At 42.3% G+C, this 15,353-nt stretch overlaps 2 protein-coding genes across 2 annotated transcripts in view; one reads left to right on the forward strand and one right to left on the reverse strand.

The window, feature by feature from the left end:
* LOC126916262 (bromodomain-containing protein 2-like) overlaps window positions 1-3,752 on the reverse strand; it is a 53,650-nt gene extending 49,898 nt beyond the window's left edge. The window contains exon 1 of the mRNA XM_050721844.1: window positions 3,737-3,752. The gene's annotated coding sequence lies outside the window, so the exon portion shown is untranslated. The remainder of the gene's footprint in view (window positions 1-3,736) is intronic.
* LOC126916261 (neurogenic locus Notch protein) overlaps window positions 1-15,353 on the forward strand; it is a 178,747-nt gene that overhangs the window by 12,582 nt on the left and 150,812 nt on the right. The gene's annotated exons all lie outside the window — the stretch shown is intronic.

Here is a 15,353-nt window from a genome sequence, read left to right on the forward strand (position 1 = left end):
ATATATAAATAACGTATAATACTATATAAAAAGTGTCGCGTGCCGTATATCAAAATTGGTGCTTAATGTCTTTATTCGATAGATTGCGCAGAATCGACAAAAGAAGTGAAAAAAAAGAAAAGAATTCTCAACTTGTTTATTCACAATCCAAATCCAAGTATTCACCGAAGAGAAATTCGCCGGATAGCTTGTAACGCTGCTCAGTCCTTGCTGTTTCTCTTGTGTCGGTACAATTGCTCGCTGTCTTCATTCGTATACATATGGACATTTAGATCGTACGGCTCTCGGCGTCTGCCGGTCACGAGCAGACGAAAGAGTCGTCGAGCGCTTAATCGTGCGTTGGTATTTGGGGTCAACGAGACAACAGATGGACGGAGAACAGAAACAGAATGGACAAAGATGGGAAGCAAGATCGCAATGGCGCGCATCATGCCGAACCAAGTACACGCATACGCAGGTATCGATTCTTGACCACCTCTATGTCGGATCGACGTGTTCGTACCAATACCTTTCTCTCGCGCTTCGTCTTTTTTTCTTCTTCTTCTCAAAGTACCGGTATCTTCTTTGCTCCTCGATCTTCAAGCGCTTTCCCGTGATAATAACGATCCGTTCGAGTCCTTTATTGCCGATGCTCCTTCGTGTCACCTATCTACCGTTTTGTTTTTAGTCGATCGAGCCTACCTATTCGTCTTTTTTGATCTTCGATTAAAAATGCTAGTTGAACGAATTCCTTGGGTTTTTGCTACAAACAAGTCTTCATGCCGCCTAAAGTTTACCCCTAGCGCCTGACATTCTCCTATGAATTGTTGGATCATATACCCCATAGCTATGGGCTATAGGTATGAATATAGATACGTTTCTTCTATATAGGATGTCGGTAGGTTACGCGTATTTATTCATAACGTATGCCGTCTGAAACCCAGCATCGACTCTATTATTGCGAAGCAAGGACACCACGAGGATACTAAGTACGCGTAATGGCTGCGAAATATACCTTGTACCAACTTAGAGGCACCCTTTTCTAGCTCGAGATATTCTCTTCTTCTTCCATCTTCTGCTTCTTATTCACGGCTAACGACGCAAATGACGATGATTTGCTATATTCCGCAGAGTTTTTTGCCTATGGTTAAGTTAAGAAGCAGGCAACTGTGACTATTGTGACCGTAAATCGCGTTACGCTAATTGTAAGAGTTCATCGATCTCTTTCAGCGATGGAATTTATTAGCGAGTCGAAGAATATTACCACTGCGCATGATGTAGCTTATTTAAAATTTCATCTCTACTTTGATTCACCGCGATTGATTTTACCGCATACTTGATTAATGGCGGTTCGTACGGTTTATACAAGTTTGTCGTAAGTCTCGTAAATGAAAAATGAAGATGGCAACGTTGATCGACAATCGTTAAAGCGATCCCTATTTTACGATCGATGATATAATTCTATACCGAGCGTTTACTCCCGACTTTGAAATATCTCAGTCAGCGAGCCTGAAATCTACACCGTAAAATAATGATCGTAAAGCAATACTTTCAATTTAACAAAGATCTGTTTTCTTTCAGAAAATTATCGTACCTATGTTCTTCCGTAACGTTACAACGCATTGCTGCCCAGCTTCGTATACCTTGTAACGCGAGTCGAATAGTTTCGTCAGATCTCGTAGTACATCGCAGATTCGCTCGATCTCGTATAAATTATAAGAAAATAAAATTCAAATATTTAATCGTTCGTCTGACAAACAGCATTTAAACTAGTTAAAAAGATTATTTCATCTTGCACAAGTACGTGTTAAGTAGATTTATAAAAGATACACTTGACGAATAAATTAAATTTCACGCTCTATCTCGCGAATCGTCATCGGAAATTAGCCTCACGAAGCGTTATTTGTTTAACCTTCTTTAGGTCGGAACTTTCTCTACGTTGTGTCTATGCGGTGCGTCGCAGCCGAAATCTATCGTTAGCGGTTGACGTGCTTGTTTTCTTTTAAACTTCAAACTTGATCCGATCTTGTTACTACTGCACGTATCTATCTTAACCTCCTTCGATTTTGACGAGAATACAAAATCATGTTATTATAGAAGCTACATGTATAATTATTCGATATAAACAAGAGACATTGGTTGAGAAACACTGGTAAGCGTTGGTATTTAATAGGTAGGGCGGTATGAGGGCTGTTACGCAGGCAGGCTCCCCTAGTTTCCGGTGTCAGCGATGCACTCTAGCCTTCGTGCTGCGGTTCCTTTCTAGCCTCGACGCACGTATTTCAATCACACGCGAGGTCTTCGTCTGCATCCATTTGACCATTTGCTCTCTTCCGTATAATCGAAAGATAATATTCTTTCCTAACGTCATCCGATAACTTGGCATATTACGTACGTACGTGTTACGAGTGTGTGCATACATCGCCTTTTGTATTTACGCGTGCATTTGATGCATTCGGACTTCCTAAGAAATTTCTTATTAACGGTTAGGACGTAGGCGAGATTCGTCGGCGACTTTGCTAAATCAAATAAAGATTACCAGTGTTATCCGTCCGATTCTGACTTCTGACAGCAGCAGCATTTGTCTTTGAGAAGAGGAAAAAGAACTTTGTTTTAAAAAAAGCGTATTATTATCCTCGTATGTTATTTGACGGTATTTATCTTTATAAGGATCGTTGGGTAAATAGAAGGGATTAGTCTCTGAACAGGGATCTGGAAAAATTCATGAACTCGATTCGAGCGTGGGAGGACGAGAATTGCGGCGAGCAACGAGAAGCATCTCCACGTGGAGGACAGTAGCACGAGCTTAAGGAGATAAGATTCGCGAAGATGAAGCCGGATAACCTACCTTCCCTTTTTACAAAGTTCCTCTCGCCAACAGAGCAAACCAATTTCAAGCCAAGGGTCCACCCATTGTACCGCAGGGCATATCCCGCTTGAGATACATTAGCCGACGTGTACAGTCTTGCTACGCTACGACGAGGTTAGAGCGCAAAAGAGCAAACATTTGGAATTGCGTTTGTTTAGCATTAGAGAACTACTTGTTACGTTAGATATTTTTCCATATATCCTTGGCTTCGATATCTTTGCTCTGACGATGCTCCGGTTAACAAAATTTATGTGCAATCTGGTTTATCGCTAAAACGTACGATCTTTAATTCCAGGGGAAGAGAACACGTTCTCGGTCGCGTTGCTTTGGAAACGAAGCGCATGCTATTGTTGCGCGCGTAATCTCTCGACATAGTCCAAGTTGAGGTTACGCTTGCATAATAGCACGTCGGTAGATCGTTACGAACGAAATGGCCGGAGCCGTGTCATCCTCTCTACGGTTCATGTCACTTTGCTACGTGACCGGAATTCCAAGCAGCTCGACGATGCTCGATGAACGGCGTCCAGTACAGCGTATCGAGTTCTATCAGTCGTTTCAAAAACCGTAAACTTCCTTTTTCTGTTGATCGCGAAGCGGATTCCTTTCCGGGTCGTGAGGGGTTAACTCGACGAGTAAAAACCCTTCGCTCATGAAGGTTTCATGATTTATCGCGCGATTCGATAAAATATTATAATATTATTAATAACACCTTTTACCATACTTTTGCTATTTCATCGAGTGTGTTTTCTTTTTCTCTTTTCTTTTTTACTTTTTTTTCCTTTTCTGTTGTTACATTCTTTAGAAATACGATATTGTTATATAGAATGCATTCATTTGACATGGAAACTGTACTTTCACTCTACAAATTTTCCAAGATATTGTACATACTTTTAACGCTCCATCGATTCCGAATTGCGAATTGCGTTTGTTCTTGTGTACTGCAATCTGTAAGTATCGAGCGTTTATTATTAGACACCTGTACTTACTTTATATCAATTGCTCGAAATAAAAGAACGCGATCGAAGCGTGATGCAATGATTGCAAGCGTGCACCAGGAATATAGGATATGTTAATTATATAATAATTTTTCAAAAATTTAGTGAAAAAGTGAAAATTCGTATAAATAACGATTAAGAAGTGCATGATTTTTTAATTACGTATCTAATGTACATTATCAACGAACGATCGTTGTTAGATAAAAATTTTTAAGTATATTTATTTTTAAGTTTATGTAAATTACCCATAAATACGCTGTACGCGACATTCGAAACAATTGTTTGCCTCGTGTCTGGCCGATTGACCGTTGCAGAACTTTTTTAATCGTAGAAAAATATATTTAACCGTACAAAGAACGCGCGACAGACATAACGTAGATTATAAACATAGACAATGTTTCGGATATTAATCTATTACCTACTTATTCTAGAACCTTGAACAACACCTATTTTTACAACATTTACGCTTGAATTATTTAATTGTCATGCGTTTTGCGAATTGAGTTTCCAATAAGGTATATTAAAGTACGCATAGTCTGAAAGCCATGAACTTTCTTGCGCATCCTCTTGCAACAACATTGGATTTGCGACAACGTTGCTTTGAGAAACCGTTAAATATTCTTCTTCTGGCCAATTCGACGTCATTCGCATACTTGTTTCGATGTTATTAATTCAATAACACGACAAAAGATTGCATAGGTGATAATTTTCGATTTGAACGAACGCAATATCACGACTCTGGTAGGCGGAAGCACGATATCATAGAAATGAAATCGTAGCCGGTAAGCGATATTCCGTTTTGCGCGTTTCAAGTCGAGATTTTTCAGAAACCTAGTTTCTTTTATCCATCTTAACGCGAACAAAAATTATTTACCGACGGTTGTGCTCTGCAATGTAATTCCGAAAGACATTAGTCGAAGGAATCTTGGTTTTGCGCAATTAGCGATTGTAAAACATTCGCCGGAGTGCGGCTGAACAAAAACGACATAACAGAGAGCAATAATTTTTTAACGCGCGCCGATTACTTTACCTTCTGGATGTATCGGAACGACCTCTTTTCTTGGTGATTTGAATGCCGGCACGTACCATACTTTCTGCCGCCGCGCCCGCTCCCGCGTCCGCGACCGCGCTGTAACAAGAGTAAAGCGTAATCCGTTGCCACGCGCAATCCCTTATAATCCCGCGATATAAAAGTTTATCGTTATTTGCTAACGTTGCAAATAATTTAGAAAGTACGATTCATCGAATTGAAGAAATTGCTTTACGATACTGCGATCGTAGTACTTTGTACTGTTTGTACTATTTGTACTATTTGTAGTACTATTTGTTTGTACTATTTGTAGTACTTTGCGTTAAAAACTAGCTATGTATGTTTTATGTAAAACCAAGTTAAAAATAAATTCTGATATCTTGAAATGCGATCGGAAGAGGTCAATGTTATTGACACAGTTAGTACCCGGTTTAACTCCCCTTCCCGCGTCCCGTATTGTAGCGGCAAAGTGGTGGTGTTTGGAAAAGGACTCCGACCATCGGCAGATGTTCCATTCACCCCGACGGGATGCCGCCCGCTACGTGGGCCCCTCGCAGGGCTATACAAACTTACGGCTACATACTTACATACGGTATCGTCACATACGAAGGAATCGATAGTATCGAAGAGAGCAGCTGCGTTTTTCTCTCGATCATCCTCCAAGAAGCTTCCTTCCTTTTTATAAGATTCACTGAAATTTTTCTCCGATAGTTGCCCGAAAGAAACGACAAAGCCTCGCTGGTTTTCCCTCTTTCGTGTTAGCATCGACCTATATGTACAAGTAATAGGTACGTACGACTCGCCTGTGTACAGTTCTTCTCGCGCAACTTGTACTATTTGAAAATTTCCTTATAAAAAGTTGAAAAACGTGCGTGAATTTCTTCCGAAAGAATCGCATTACGGAACAGGATCGTAGATCTCTGTATCAGGAACCGCTAAAAACAACACGGACGACTAACGAACGGCCATAAATTGCGCAATAGAAACAGGGTACGAGCCACTTAGGCGAATATCTGTAATGCCCATTACAATACAATGGGTTCCAGGTCTGCTGTCTTTTTTCCTTTTTCTCTGGTTGGATCCGCTCTATTCCCAAAAAACAATGGCGACCGGCGCTTCTTCGTCTTGCCAACGGTCTTCCAACGCGTGTCGTTGGATCGTTCGGGTGTTCGGGCTGCCGAAACGGGACCCAGAGGGCCCTAAGGCTACAACGAGGCGAGTCAAAATAAAAGCCAGATATACGGCCTCGTGACTCTGGTCCCGCATACCTGATCCGTGAAGGTAGTTTTCGAGGTACCACGACATTCTCTTCCAGCGAGGGTCAACTTCCCGGCTTTTTTAACGCCTGAATTCTCAACAATGAAAATCGTATATCTCCAATTTACGAGCACTGTTTCACTCGATCGTTTCTCATTATATCGGTACAGTGTTAAGGTACCCGTATGTTAAGGTTACGTGTATACACGCCAGTATAATGGAATTATTTGGTTAGTTAGCCGGACGTAACAGTTATATTTCTTTCCATCCAATAACGATCCGAATGATTGCTCGTTGAATATCCTTTTTAAATTTCCGTAACCGGCAATTTCGTAGCGTATATCACGTAAATTTGATCTAAACTGCTACCGTAATTACACTCGGTCTTGCCTATCGCGCATTCGATTTTTTCTTCCCTTTCTCGAATTTCTCCGTGCGTTCAACAGCGATGTTTGTAGAGGGACATGAGGGACAGAGCGATGAGATAGGACAAGCGGTCGACAATGGCGCATGAAAAGTGGCAAAAGGTTCTCCGTGGCCAGGTATCGAATATCGAGGATACGTCTACGGGAGTTGCAACGAAGCTGCCAGCAACCCGTATTTATCATCCCGAAGACTGCCTTTTCGAGCGCTCGTAAGATATTTACCGATAATATTTATGCGCTACGTCCAGTTAAACATTTTAATCGCGTGAATCGTACACCCGTTGGTACGTTTCAAAATTCTTAAGCGACGAATATCCTGCAACATCGCGATAACTAACATTTGTTTAATATCCTATAATTAGCGCAAGCAGAATCCTTATTCTTTATTCCGTGTCGCTCGATCGTTCGTTAAACGAATATATACGACATTTAGTCACGTACGTGTCATTGTCACATAATGTACTCGCGTTACACACGATAGACAAAATTGTTTTCGATGAATGGTATTTTGGAAACTACAGTGACGTTCGTAACGTTACGAACGCGCGCAGACTTTTTGATTTCTCGACGGATAGGAGAAAATACGTATCCAGGTTATACCAATCTTACGTTCGCACATGACACCGCGACCAGCAAACCTCAGCCTTTTATTATACTCTTTCTGGAACGACAAAGATCGTTTGACGACAAAATGAACGTTATACTCTAAACTTGGAATTTCAGAATAATGTAACGCAACTATCGTTAACCCTTAAAAAGTAAGATGTAAGCACAAGTGGAGGATATAAGCAGAGTTCTGTTACTTTCCAAAAGCGTGGTGTCATTATGTATGTATGTAAAGTTTATTTCTAAATATCATTCGATATTGTCTAAAATGCGAAGGACACGATTATTTTAATTAGGAGTATTTTAAGTGAATAGCGTTTTCTGCAATTGTAGCTCAGTTACAAATCGTTGTAAGCATCGTCAAGTATCGCGGCGATAAAGTTATTTAATGAGGCAATAAGTGGACGCCACTTGGAAACGATAACAGAAAGTTTGCTCCGACGTGTTTCTGCGAGTAATCAATTTTATGGACGCGAATTTGTTCTTGCTCGGTACTTTATGTATCATTCGTCAAAAAAGGGAACCGAAATACGAAAATAAGGCATCGAAGGACGTACGAGTCTGCGTCGATTATTCTACAGCCACTCGAAACGATTATTTTTCTTCCAGTCGTGTTATTCTCCTCGCATACTATAAAAACATAGCGTAGCATCGGTGATTTCGCAGGATCGTTAATAAATTCAGGGAAAAATTTGCCCTGGTTTCCTCGAGTCTGACTTTACCTATATTTACATTGGAAAGATATATCTTGCGTGTGATTTCGTGGACCAGCCAAGGCCGTCTGACAACGAGGTCCCATGCAAGAGGAAGAAGGAAGGGTAGCGGTAAGCAGGGAGGAATAAAAAGAATATAATTATCGATGAATTTTACGACTACTCTCGGCAAGGTAAACGGTCCGATGGATTACCTCGGTACTTGGTTATAGGTACTGCTCGCGGCACGCCTAATCACGGAAAAGATAAATTTATGCGCATGTGCATTGCCGCATACGCGAGTACACGATGGAATTCTGCCGCGAATTGTACACGATTGCAGTGTTTGGCCACTCGAGAGGAAAGCTGGCACACGTACCACGTGCGCTCGTAACTCGTAACCGTGTCTCGAAGATGGCAGAGACGCGTCGTCTCGCGCGCGTCGATACGCGCTTCGTCTCGACACCCGCTCGATCGGGCTCTTTCCAAGTCGAAAATATCGTAAAAAAGAAAACGAAAAAAAAAAAAAAATAGCCACCACTGTAATAGCCATTCGACACAAAGCGAATTACGTGTACTGTAATATTTAGACACTACTGCGTTATCTGTTTCATAACACGTTTCCTGTATACAACCAACGACAAGCAACGTTTGAATGCTTCAACATTCCTACATTTACAGAAAATGGATACGAATAGACATCAAAATGTTACAGCGACCGATACAGATTCCCTGTCACTTGCTTTCTTTCGCAAACGCAATATTCTAATTTGTGAACGTGTTTCGTGACGAATACGCGCAAGAAATTATCCGGTGATCGTGGAAGCCTGTTAAGTTACCTCGAACGTTTCGTAAAAAGTGTCGCGCACGTTCGTGCGATATTCGACCGAAGAGACAATATTTTCTAAGCAGTTGTCAAATCGTCGCGTCGATGGTAAGAGCGTTAAACTTAAGGTAAGAGGATTAAAGGAATCCACGAATTTCGCAAACCAGTTTTTCCTATCTAATTTATTCGCCGTCGTTTAATCTGATTTTTTTCATTCCGATTTCAAAATTGGCATGCAACGTTCGTCTTATTTGGAATTAACAATGCCATCCATCATGCATGGTAATTTTTCTTCTGTAAGTTAGAAATTGCGATACTCGATTACCTTCGGACGGCAACTGTCGTTACTATTTCGTTCAAACGACATTAAGAACGATGGTATCTGGTCGGATGAGTAATAGCCGAACAAATAAAAAGCACGGTGATGCAGTACACGTGCAATCCTTATTATATCCTTGAAGATAGCATCCTGCAACCGGCACATTTACACCGATATTTATACGCGGCCTACGTGCTACGACATTTATCGTGCACCGATGACCGTTGAGCTGCTCGTTCAGGACTTTCATTCAGTCGGAGATTCGTACTCTGGATGCGTTATCGTGCATCGTTACGCGATACTGTGATACACACGTCTGTCCCTTTCCTTTCGTATTTACGCATTGTACGCGATACGTCGTTTCGCTACTCGAGTAACATCGGGTCATTCGGATTTCGTGTTTAATTTCGATCCGTGCAAAAATGTTAAATCGCTACTGCTGCCGTTGCTACTGCTTTTGCTTTCCTCTCTCTCTCTCTCTCTCTCTCTCTCTCGATAATATTTTTATATATTCTTCGATCTACTTTATAGGATCCGAGTTATAGTCCGATAGAATTGCGTGAAAGGTCGACGCGGGCGAGTTTGGCGTGTTCCTGTCTCATCGAAATTCCACGGTGGTCGGGTTTATCCAGCCGAGATTATACAGCCGGTGCGCTGCGAGTACGACGACAAGGGAGGGTTTGTTGCCGGGCATCGGCTCAGTGGGCGGTATTTCTAGCACAGTGACTCGTGCGTTTCTGTAGCCGAGCGTCCTTCTCCGCGATTCTTCTCCGTGATTCTTCTCCACGATTCTTCTCCGCATACATGGAGTAGTATAATGGAGTAGCTACGACGTATATCGTACATAAGTGTGTGTGTGTGTGTGTGTGTGTATGTGTACGTACATAAATACGCACACGGCTGCTCGAAAAAACGTACACATGTAGATGCACACGTATATACGCGCACGACGATGCACGCGCGCCGTGACAGGACCTGAATTCGCGTAATTGTGATTAATGGAGCCGCTAATGCAAGATAGCCGGCTCGAATCGCGTCGGTCGGACGACGTCGAACGATTTCGAAGTCGAGTCAACGCGATTCCGAAATAATCGCACGGAAGCGATAAAGAGGTGAGAGGCTCGTCGGCGTGACGTTCGAGGAAAAGGATTGGACGCGTTATTACCGGATAGTCGATAGGGTGTACGATCTGTTATACGGGCGAAAGACTTACAGGGCTAAATCGCGTAATCGGCATCTCATGGGACACGAACATGCTCGACGACCTTTCCACGCTTCTCGATCGCCGTGTCAAGACGGCCGAGAGAGTTGGTCGAAAGGATCGCCTCCCACGCGCCATCGAACGAAATTTACGTGTCTACCGAACTACGAACGCAACGCCGCGCGCCTCGACCGATTGACGCGTCAGATAACTGTGAAAGACGATTTGTTTTCCTATCGGTGGCACGGCAAAAGCCACGTGGTAGGCGTTTGAATCGTCGCGCTGCGTTTTAACATCCATTTTTTACGCGACATTTTCTACCACGTACTTGGGTAGCCGATTTAAAGTCGTCCAGTTCGTCTTGACTTTTTTCTTCCAAAGTCTATACTTTCGATACTTTTATACAATACAATTTACTTTGGTTGAAACGTCCTGCCCTTTTCTCACGAGGAGGTATCCGATGTGGAACTATAGTACGTATATGGCGAGCGCGATACGTTGAAGCTTAGGCACGTCCTCGGCGAATAAAGCAAATAGCTCTCAGAGAATAAACGAGTGAGTAAAATTGACGAGTGAAGCACGTAATCTTCGGTATTCTGCGTTTGTACGCAAAGGGTGAGCTAAGCAATCGCAAACGCAACGACAAGACACACGGTGCTCGTTTGCATCGCAATGGGGACACTTCCGCATGAAGCTATTATCGTTCGGTTAAATTACTATTATCGGTCTACGATCACGCGTCTTCCGAATCATGCTGTAACAGGATATCGTCGTGTAGCTGAACCGGTCGCGCGATCTACAAAGTCTGCGATTAAAAAATGTTTCCTCGTTCGTACAGCGATCTATTTCTAGTTCGAATTTAGTTATATGGACTAGGATAACGAACGAGTTGGATCAGTCGCGTCCGATGGAAACGCGGCAAAGCGAAGAGAAGAGGTAACACGGGTATTGACTTTTCACTCAGTTTCCGTTGGTAGTAACGATTATCAACGATTCAATCGGTCGTACGTCGTAATATTTTGGTCAGTGCGAAATCGTCATCGTGAAATGCGCATTATCGGGAAGCTAGTACCGGATTAGACGGAAAGTAGCTTAGCTTTCTCTGAATGCCGAGGCACGAGCGAGGCAACGATTCACGGTTACACACGATGGTGCGCTTGTAGCCGCGTCTTAGTGCTCTGATTTCTTAGAAGCGATACCCAGGGTCGGCAGTGAGCCTCAATGGGTTATCATCTATCACGTTCCATATTTCGCGTTATATCGCTTAGCGGGGTTAGTCGACCGATCGTCGTTAATTTATCGGAGAAAAAGTAACGAAGCACCTGTGCGTACACGGCTTAAACGTGTCTTCGCTCTTAAAAGATAGTTATCGTTGCACCGTGGATGTTTCAATTTTTCATCCGTCGATGATGTTTTCTTACAACGCGAAAGTATCGCGTTATTTTCAGTTACCGTAACAAGATCAGGATACTGCGCGACACACACACACACACACAATTTAAAAGAAATTGTCACGATGATAGATTCGCGCGTAATGAAATAACGAGATTTTCGACTCGCGGTATTTCGTTTGATTTACGACCGTTATACGACTAGGATACTGGCTATTAATTTAACATTGAATAATTTCACTGGAGAGAAAAAAGGAAAAGAACACGCGTTCTTTTGTATGACGCGGTAATGTTTGTAAACGATAATGCGAATTGCTCGTCTTAACTCGCGTAGACGCGGTATCGAGCTGATTAAACGTGGAACAATTTGCCGGAATTACCGGATAACGGATCGATGATTTATCATCGTCTTGCGTTTGTATCGTATTGCCGATATTTTCAACGATCCTTCGTGCCAACCGAACTATCGTAAATCAATCAACGTTACTTTAAACTATAGACTAGTTTACGTTTCATTGGTCTTTGTTAAACCGCTTACACTGCCGGAGTAAATTGAGAGGTACTCGAGATATATAAAATTTATGACTAGTAAATTGCCAGATTAAAAAATATATCAATTTTGATAGCTGTCCGCTTATTATACGCGCTAGGTTCGCGAACAGTGAATAAAATTTCTGTAGGTCGTTGAAGCACACCGTCTGTGAATAGCCTTGGCGGATTTTCTTGTCAGGCTCGTTCATTCATGCAGCCTACGGTGAATCAACCGGGTTGAATAGTATCGATGACGCAAAGGTTCAAATGTTCGTTCATTGCAAGGCGAATCTCGCATTCACCGAGGAATGCAAGGTGTTCTTCGTTCAGCTGGTTACGAGAACTAGTCTGAGAAACTTTTCTCTTTTCGCATCGCGTGCCTGTTCCGGGAACGCTTACCAATTGCGATACCGAGCGACATCGTCGCTTCTTCTACGCTCGAAAACTCGATTCCTCTCTCTTCTCTCGTTATTACCTCGCGTCGCGTCGCCGTAAATTTCTGATCCTTGTTTAGCAACATAGTCCTAGAATGTTCGCTATTGGCTCGTGTTTAACATTTCAAAGGCGCTATACCGTTTCGTAACTGCTGATGTTTCCTCAGTCGTACGGTCGTACGAAATAAAATATTACGTGAAACTTGGAAATCTATATGCGATACCTATCAGTTAAATTTATTGGAAAATTCAAACAAATTTTACCTTATTTTAATGAACCACGCATACGACGCGAATATGCTCGATATTGGAAATTTTAAAGCGACAGCCTCCTCGAGCGTCGTTGAGTTACGAGTAGTCAAAGTGAATCTTGTTAATAAGCACGTGTTAATAAGCAGGGTTGGGTGGTACGTGGTATCTCGCACCTGAACAATTCTTTCGCAACCAAGGGTCGTTCATACTGCTGCGCTACACTGTGCTGAGCTGCGCTGCGCTGCGCTGCGCTGTGCTGTGAAACTGACACGAGCAGGGCAAATCTGTGTAAATCAAGCCGGTATCGTATAATCCTATCGTATAATCGTATCGTACCGCTGCGCTGTTCCGATATGCGCGCACGTTGCAACCGATTACGTAATTCGCGAGGTCGTGACTCCCACTACCCACCTCCATTAATGTATACACTATACGCTATACACTCTACTAGATAGACGTACGTATACCAACGTACCGCAAATATGTGCATAAATTTCAATTGAATTTGTGAAAGGATCGGACGATACTGGTCTTGATATAAAATTCACGCTTTAATCATTTCCAAATGAAGACGTAATACGAACTAAGAACTCTTTTTCATTTCGTTTTATCAAAATAATTTTACTTTTGGATAGTCACATAAAATTGTTATCGTAGAGATATCGTAGTACAAATATATATAATCGCTTCCATTCACAATCATTTTTTAGTTATAGTTGCTGCACGTATAGTCGTTACTACTCGCATACGCTATGTACACAATTACTATGAATATATTTCTACGATATAACGGATTTATGTCATATTTTAAAATCAGTTTCGGTATTTTCTAGTACAACGATATTCGAATAATTATTGTTCGATGGTAAACCGAGAACGATCTTAACTTTAGTTCCTAGAATAGCGTTAAGAGCAAGCCCGCTTCGCTTCTGATTTATACGTAGGTGGTTGGAGTGGAGTTCGCGAATCTCGCGAGACTTGTCGTGGCGAGTAGCGCGGAATCCTCGCCCACGCTGATTGGGAGTACATCCCTCTTTGTCCAAGTTGCTCCTCCAAGAGGAAATAGAATACACACGTCCTGTACGAAGAACGAGAAAGAGAAAAATATATTCTTCTCTTTGCTCTTCTTCGAGAGGACTCGAGATAACGTACGCTTCGGCGGCATTGACATCGGCCGTTACCGCCGATGTAACGCACACGAGATTCGATTCTAGATTTCAATTAGCTTCGTCCCATTGACGAAGAATATTTCTCGGAACGTTACCTGGAAAACCTAATGCGATAAGAACGTTCACGGTTGGAGATCCAAAATCAATAACGGATATCACTTCCGTCCGTCACTTTCAAACGATTCGTGCTAAATTTTACAGATCGATTTACATTAATTTGTCTCTAGTCTCCTTTACGATAAACACGTCTATATCGATAAATTAAAACTTCCCCATTCTCATTTCAAATCCAACTCTCGCAGCGAGAATAAAAAATATTCTATCACATACTTACGACTCACGGGATGGTCCAATGTACGATGTGTTACGTTTAGAAATATATTGCGAATTCTTTGCCGGAAAATTAAAGTTGCCAAGGAGATCGCTACCGTGGAACTCTCTATCTTCTATACGTTTGTCCTCTTTTTGCTTTCACGACAATTTGCACGGAGGTTTCATTATTAGCACGGGCGCGAATTAATTTCGCGGACAAGCAGGAAGGAAGGCGTAATTCAACAGTGGCTTTCTACTGGCGATGCAATTTACTCTGGAATTGAAATAATTAAAGCCATTTTTCCCCCCTCGAGCAGTGCAGATCATTGTGCGAGTGTATTTTCAGTCAGAAGAGGAAACGCTCGACTAGTTACGACATCCTAACGACTGAATTTTCGCTTGTTCGCACTTGTTTCGAGCGAGACTCGGTTGCGTTCGTTGTCGAAATTTCAAACTACTTCTCACTTCCTCCTTGCCCGTTACAATTATTTTTTCAACTTACAATTTCATTTTTCCATCCTAATCTACTTTGTTTTCGCTGCAGCATTTTCTTACCGTCTCAACATCAAACATTCTATATAATATCGTAATGTAATTTCAACCATTTGAATTATCTTACGTTTTGATCGTTCCACTACCTCCGAGGTAAAAATTTATTTCATACGTTTCCGTTCGCTCGAAAGAACACGAAGCGTCGAATTAACAGTGGTTTGCTGCTAATCAGGCTGTTCCGTGGACGGAAATTCCGCGGAATCGTACTAAAGACAGTCGTCCTACATAGAAATTACGATGGTGGATCGCGTTAGGACGAACGTGTCCGTCGTCTATACACGCGAGTGCGTCGACGTTAGTAAAACGGAGTCGCGAACCGACAGAGGAAACAGAGGAAACGGAGGATTTGTCACGAAGGCAGTTTGGTTTAACTGATCTCATCCGTCTTGTCGCGGACGTTGCGACGCGACGCTCTGCTACTTGTCTTCGTCGTTGTCACGACGAGAACGGAGTGTCGGTGCTTCATTGTGATTGCGATGACTCGGCTCTACTCTCCACCCTTTTGTCTTTCTC

Source organism: Bombus affinis, chromosome 5 (assembly GCF_024516045.1).
Source record: "Bombus affinis isolate iyBomAffi1 chromosome 5, iyBomAffi1.2, whole genome shotgun sequence".
Lineage (NCBI taxonomy): Eukaryota > Metazoa > Arthropoda > Insecta > Hymenoptera > Apidae > Bombus > Bombus affinis.